This window comes from Gallus gallus, chromosome 12, assembly GCF_016699485.2.
Source record: "Gallus gallus isolate bGalGal1 chromosome 12, bGalGal1.mat.broiler.GRCg7b, whole genome shotgun sequence".
Classification (NCBI taxonomy): domain Eukaryota; kingdom Metazoa; phylum Chordata; class Aves; order Galliformes; family Phasianidae; genus Gallus; species Gallus gallus.
In genome coordinates this window covers 17844354-17851270 of record NC_052543.1, presented here as the reverse complement: position 1 = coordinate 17851270, position 6917 = coordinate 17844354, and positions in this window count along the sequence as shown.

Below are 6917 nucleotides of genomic sequence, written 5' to 3'. Positions count from 1 at the left end.
AATGACAGACTAGTCACATCATTTTGACTAATTGCTCTTGTCTTGTGTATTTGTTTATTAACACGAAACCACTTACTGCTGTTCTTCCCATGTTACGTTTATACAGAAATGAATCTTGCATGTAGTTAACAGTTTGGTTTCCAATGGACTATAATGGTAAAAGACAACCATTCGTTTTCAGGTGTTCTGTGCTCATGAAATCAAAACAGATTATTCCTTTTTTTTTAAGTGGCAAGCTAAATTGTGACTTGGTGCTAGCAGAGCTACCAGTTCGAGTAGTCACTGCAACTACAAAAGGTAAGATGCTTGAAACATGCCCAGCAGGTGCATGTTGGTTGCCAAGTTATTGCTGCAGCCTGCAGGGATGGGTTCATGCACCAAAATCAGTGTTCAGCAGGAAAAGAAATTGCAGAAAAATACGAAGGAGAAATCAGAATGACTCAGTTAGAATGGTTTGAAAATCTAAAGAAGGTATAACATTCCAGAGAATTATCAGGAACAGAATGTGTCATGGTGTAGGATGTGATGTGAGAAATGTTTCCCCATTGCCTGACTCCTACCCAAAGGCAGCTGTGCTCATTGCCAGACCCCAGATCAGTTTAAACATAGGCTCCTTTGATGCTAACATTGACTAACATCAGGAAAATGGCTGAAGATATTCTTTAACTAGAAAAGACCAGAGGAATTATTTTCAGCTCAGTGCCTGGTATCACAGGGAACGCTTCATGCTGAATGCATTTAAACAGGAGATGTAGATCAGGAGGAAACCACAGCCCATCGCTGACTGCCATCAGGGTGACTCTCCCCAACACCTGGAAGATGTGCAAAGCCTCTGATGGAAAACTTCAGCAAACACAGCATCTTCACTGCAGGAGTACATTGTGCCCACTGCCCTCACTGCTCTGCAGCATGGCTGGATGGATAGCTTACATGATTTTTTTTCCACCAGTTTTCAGTGATCTCTATGACAGAGTCCTGGCAGGTAGTTTCTATCTTGCTTCAACATCGGTTTTAGCAACAGGAGGAATTTTACCGTCTGAAATATTAAACTCTTTTTAAAATATTAAACAGTTAACGTTCTTCCTTTAGTTGTTACATTTGTCCAGAGGCCCTAGTATGGGCTGTACACATGGCAGGGTGCCCCCAGCACGGGCTCTGCTCCTTGTGCAAAGGGAAGGGCTCTGCAGCAGGAGTGACTTTGCTTTTGATCTGGTAGGACAGAAATCCATTCCCATGAAGCTACAAGGCCAGGCTGATCAAAAGAACAACAGGCGGGTTGTTGTTCAGGCTTCTTTCTCCCCTTTCTGTTCCAGTTTTAACAAATGAGATTCATTACAACAGGAAGGTGGATAAATGGCAAAACCTCATTTTGGTGCTAACCTCTGGGGGACAAATGCTATCCCCACTCATCTGCGGTGCTGAAAACATAGGAACAAATAAAAGAGCACCATGAAAGGGCAGCTAAAAGGAGATGATGCTGTTTTGGGGTGAGGTGTCCTCGCCCTCCCTCTGCCCCTTGGCTCTGCCCACGTGGATGTGCAACTGCAGCCTTTGCAAGCAGTGGTTGCTTTGCTTCCAGGATGCGAAGGGCAAAAGGTGTGCTCAGGTTTGCAAGCCCTGTGATAGAAATTGTGGCATTTGTCTCAGCCCAGCAGAAGACCCCAGCTTCTGCTGCTGCAGTGCAATGGGTGAATGCTCCAGAAATGCCCCAAAGCTTTTCCAAATGCCACCAGAGCACGGAGCTGCCATCATCCTGCTCTGTTCGCCCTCGGAAATGGGAGAGGAAAGTAAACAGTTGGTGTTTGGAGCACTCACAGCTGAGTGTCTATATTTCTAAAGGGGAAATGACATTTCATAAATACTGTGCTGCTCTCAACCTCCAATTTTTCTATATTCAATTCAGTTCTCAAATCTACTTCTTCATTTCAGAAGACTGAAATGTTAATCTAACAAGCAGTTTTATAAGCAGCATGTAGCTTTTCATTTAATCTGACAGTTGCATTTAAATGACCCTATAGCTTTGGGGCATTGCAGCAACCATTATTTCATTATGACATTTCTATACAATAATAAATAATTCTATGCATGATAACTCTTGAAAGGAAATAACACGTGTATGGTATGGCTGGCACCAAGTACTGGATGTGTGCTGCTATGGAAATTTGTCTATGCACATCACAGAAACATCGATTCCTAGAGGCCAGAAATCAACAGAGCAGTAAAACTGAGCAGCTCCTCACGATGCTTTATTGTTTCCCTGGTCTTACAGAGGAAAGTTTTTTGACTCCTGCACTGGGGCTGTCAGTGAAGAGTTCTACTAATGATAGTTCTAGTAGATTTTAGCATTTGTAATTTTGAAGCCAGCTAAGAGTTTCTGTTCAGCGTGCCACCGAGTAGTTGTTTGTTGTTAATCAGCCAAAGTCAATTAGTGCTCCTGCCATGGATTTGTTCAGGGTATGACAGCACTGGATAGCTCTTTGGGACAAGAAAGCAGCTCAAAAATGGGAAAGGAACTTCTCTAGAAATGCCTTGTTTCTGTGCTTGAAATTCAGGACACTTCTGTAAGTTTTCACCATAATCTGTAAACTGAGGGTTTACAAAACACAGTGTCCTCACCACACCTTTGGTCTGGCTGCCTATTCCCACTGGAATTGGGCTCATCCTGGACGCTTCTGGGGAATGTGAAGGGTATCTCACATATGGATAATGGCACTGATGGCAAAAATACCTCCTTTTTTGTGAGACCAAAATACCGAAGGGACATCTAACTTACATGCAGCCCACTGTTGGACTAGGAAACTGCTGAGGTACCTTCTGGTCTCATTTATCCCATGCTACTAAAAAGTGGGATGATGAAAGAAATGTTGGGCTGAGTTTTGATCAGAAAGCAAGCTGTGTTTCTTCATCTCGACTCTTCACACAACTCAAATCAGCCCAATTCCTCCTTATTTTCAAGGATCTATTAAGAAATGAGCTTTCGTGTTTATAAAAGTTCATTTTTTGTTTTCAAACTGAAGTTTGCAAGTTTATCTCAGGAGATATGTTCCGCAGAGCATTGAATATATGCGCCTTCACGGACAATGGTGATTCATTAACTGGATGAAGTGTGGGGACTTTTGTTTGTTTTGTTGACACTTCCTTTCATATGGAAAAAACAGTGCCAAGTTTTCATCTATTCACGTTGTGTCACCTCTTGTAAAAGTCAATATGTCACTGTTTTCTGTATGTCAGCTGAGAATGATGGGAGTGCTGACTTTAAAGACAGGTCAGAAAGGCATTGGGAAAAAAAAGAAAAGCAACAACCTTTGCTAGAGAAGAGTGATGCTAAATGTCAGAGAACAAAGATTCAGATGCAAGTTAGAGAGCTGACATGCAAAACGTGTACATTGTACAGTTCAGAGCTGGTTAGAATGTAAGAAAGTTTGTAATATTATACCCAGATCATGGAGTGGCCTGAGTTGTAAGAGACCTCAAGGATCATGAAGCTCCAAACCTCCCACTGCAGGCAGGGCCGCCAACCTCCACATTTAATACCAGCCCAGGCTGCCCAGGGCCCCATCCAGCCTGGCCTTGAACACCTCCAGGGATGGATGGGGCATCCACAGCCTCTCTGGGCAGCTGTTCCAGCATCTCACCACTCTCATAGTAAAGAACTTCCACATGGCATCCAACCTAAATCTTCCCTCCTTCAACTTAAAACCATTTCCCCTTGTCCTGCCATTATCTACCCTTGTAGATAGTTTATTACTTTCTCATCCTTATCCAAAGATACTTGATGGAGTATCTTTTAAAGCACAGAGATCTCTTCCCGCAGCATTGCAGCTCTGCACCACATAGCACAGTGCTCAGCAGTGCCCTGCAGGCTGTTCAGCTTTCACCACCACTTGGAACTGTGTCTACTCAAAGCTGTTTCAGGATATTCTCTCCTTTCACATTAGTCCATTATCTCCAAATGGATTCAAACTAAAAGTTTGGCTTGAAGATGTCTTTGTCTCCCCACACCCTCATTAGAACTGCCAATGGGGAAAGCAGAGGCACTGACTGGAAGCTCTTCAGACCTGGGAATTCTGTGCTGGCATCAGTCCCATTTCCATTTCTTTTCCCTTGGTGTTTTTGAAAATCTATGCAGCACCATAAGAGAGCAAAGCACCACAGAAACCTTTACTGTGGCTTGCCTTTAACACGCAACAATTTCAGTCACAGACTTGAACTGAGACTCTCATTCATACAAGTAATCGCCATCACAAAGAACCATCCTCCCTGCAGTGAACGGTGTGGAATTAGGATGCAGATATCTTTGCCTGCCACTCACTAGAGGTCACTGTTTTGGATTGATGAATCATACTATATGCCAGTGTATAGTTTAAGACCTGATTTTTGGATGCTCCTCCCTGTGACCTCTATTGTGCTTGTAATGTTGCTTCAGTGCTGGAAGTGAAAGGCAATCTCAGACTAAAAATACTGTGAGCAAAAAGCATGCTTGAATAATCTGGTTTTACCTTTATATTTCAAAGGATCTTTTATGTTATTCCATGAGTCACACATTCAAAAAGATAATGCCAACTATACTAGAGGCAGTAGTATGTCCATACAAGAAATCATTGATTCTTTAACTGAATTCAGGTGAAAGTACGAGTGAACTAGAATCACAGAATTGCTCAGGTTGGAAAAGACCTTAAAGATCATGAAGTCCAACTAGCTACTCTCCATTCCAGTAAGGTGCTGCAGAACCCTTCAGTTCCAGGTCATTCGATTCTTTAAATATCTGTATGCATATATTTATATAAAATGTGTACAGCCAATCTGAAAATGATAGGGAAGCACTGCTCCCTGGGTGCTCAGTGCCCAGCGTGAAACACATTGGTTGTTTTCCCCTACGCTTGATGGAGACCTGGTCCCATCACAGATCTGTCATCACGGGTGTTGTGAACTGGCAGCCCTACTTGGAGAAGCTCACAGGTTGAGGATAAGATGTGCTGGAGCCTCTTCTCTCAAATATTGCCCTGGACTGAATGATACACATGGAGGACACAATGCTGAGCTCCCTGCTGCACACACAGGCTCAAATCTTCCTCTCACGCCCTGAAGCAGCTTTCTGGTCAGGTACATCTGGATTATTTACATGGAGTTTCTGACAGATTTCTGTCCCTCACTGCCTTTATAGGGCATCTGTTTCTCTTTGAGCACTTGGGACTCTTCTCAGATTTACACACAGGTCTTTGTGCTCATAGGAAAAGCACCAGTTTTTCAAAAAAGGTTTCTTGGATATTAATGTATGATTTTATGATTTTTTTTTAATAGGATAATGAAAGAAAATGAAAGCAATCTTCTGTCCATTCTATTCCTTTCCTGATCCTATCGTGGAAAGCATAAGTAACCCCACAAACTCAGCAGAACCCTTTTTAAACTATAACATTTTACTTTTAGCTTCTCCTGATATTCCAAGCTTCTTCTGAAGAACTTTGAGGGTCTTATATACAAGATGCTAAGAACTTTGATCAGCACAATGGTTTGAGTCATTGTGACTGACAGTCACAGTTATTTAGACTATTGCACTGTGCAGCCCCACCTCCCCCTTAATGGTTCAGGGAAGAATATATGTATCATATTAGCATAAATTTAATTTACCGTCTCATATAAAATGCAAATCAATAAGACTGAACTTTAAGAAGCATTCATTTAGTTTTTAATGCAGGGCTCTGTAGGGCAAGGATTCTTATCCGGGGTGAGGAATAAACAATTGAACATAAATCTGAGTAACTTGAAGTTCATCAGTGGTGAAAACGCACAGCTAATGTTGGTGACTATGTTGAAAAACAGTGCTTTGTAGCTGAGAATTTGCTCTATCTGTTGCCATTTCCATAGAAATAGGAGGCATTACTTTCAGAGTGCTCTACTTGTACATATATATAAAGTCAGAGTCCTTTATTTATCATAGAATTTGACTAACAAACGACTCTTGCCTTTGATTGCATGGGAGAAAACATTTTATAGATGCCTCTATTGAGTTCTAAGGGTTGTTTAAAGTCATCTGCTCTTTTAAAGATGGAAGTTCAAGGGAAATAATTTCAAAGCACCTCAGACAAGAGAAACTGAAGTTGGCATCTCCTCTCATTTGTATATTCCTCAGCTCTCATTTGAAAGAAGAAAAATTCTTGTTTTGTATGGAGAGGAGAACTGAGATAAAAATTGCCACAAATTTGAATCAGCTCCAAAGGAATGGAAGCAGTATCACCTGCTGGGAATTGGCCATTCCTTCATTTTAGATCTGGATACAGAAAATACAAAGAGAGTTGTAAACACAGGTTAAAGACAAGATACAATGGTTCAACCTCTCCAGTCCTACCATCTCTCTCTTAAAGATACTGTTCAAGGTAAAGCATTTAAATGAAATCTCTTTAGAAAATTTCAGCAAGACTGAATTCTTTAAGAAAACACGGTGAGAAACTGTTCTTTTGTTCTTCTTTTTTTAAATCACCTTTAATTATAAACTACAAGCTATGCTCAAAGAACCATTCTGTCACTATGAACCTTTTTTGAAGGTGGGAAGGGCCAAACCCAATCTAGGAGATTTTATAGAACTGGAGGATAATTCCTACGTTTAACTTAACTTATGTAAGTTCAAATAATGTTTCAGGAATTGAAGATGTATAGACAGCCTTCTGCAATCCCCTTAACAGGAATTGCTTGGGCTTTTTAACAGACACTCTGGGAGTCATCTGCTTCTCTTCAGAGTTCCAATGAAGGACAGATCTTTTAGTAAAGATGTGGCCATTTGGCAGTAACTTGTACTTGTACTTTCTAAATTTCACAAGGTTCATGTCAGCCAACTTCTTCAGCCTGTCTGGGTCCCTCTGGATGGCATCCCTTCCTTCTATCAAGTCAGAAGCACAGCCCAGGTTGGTGTCATCTGCAGA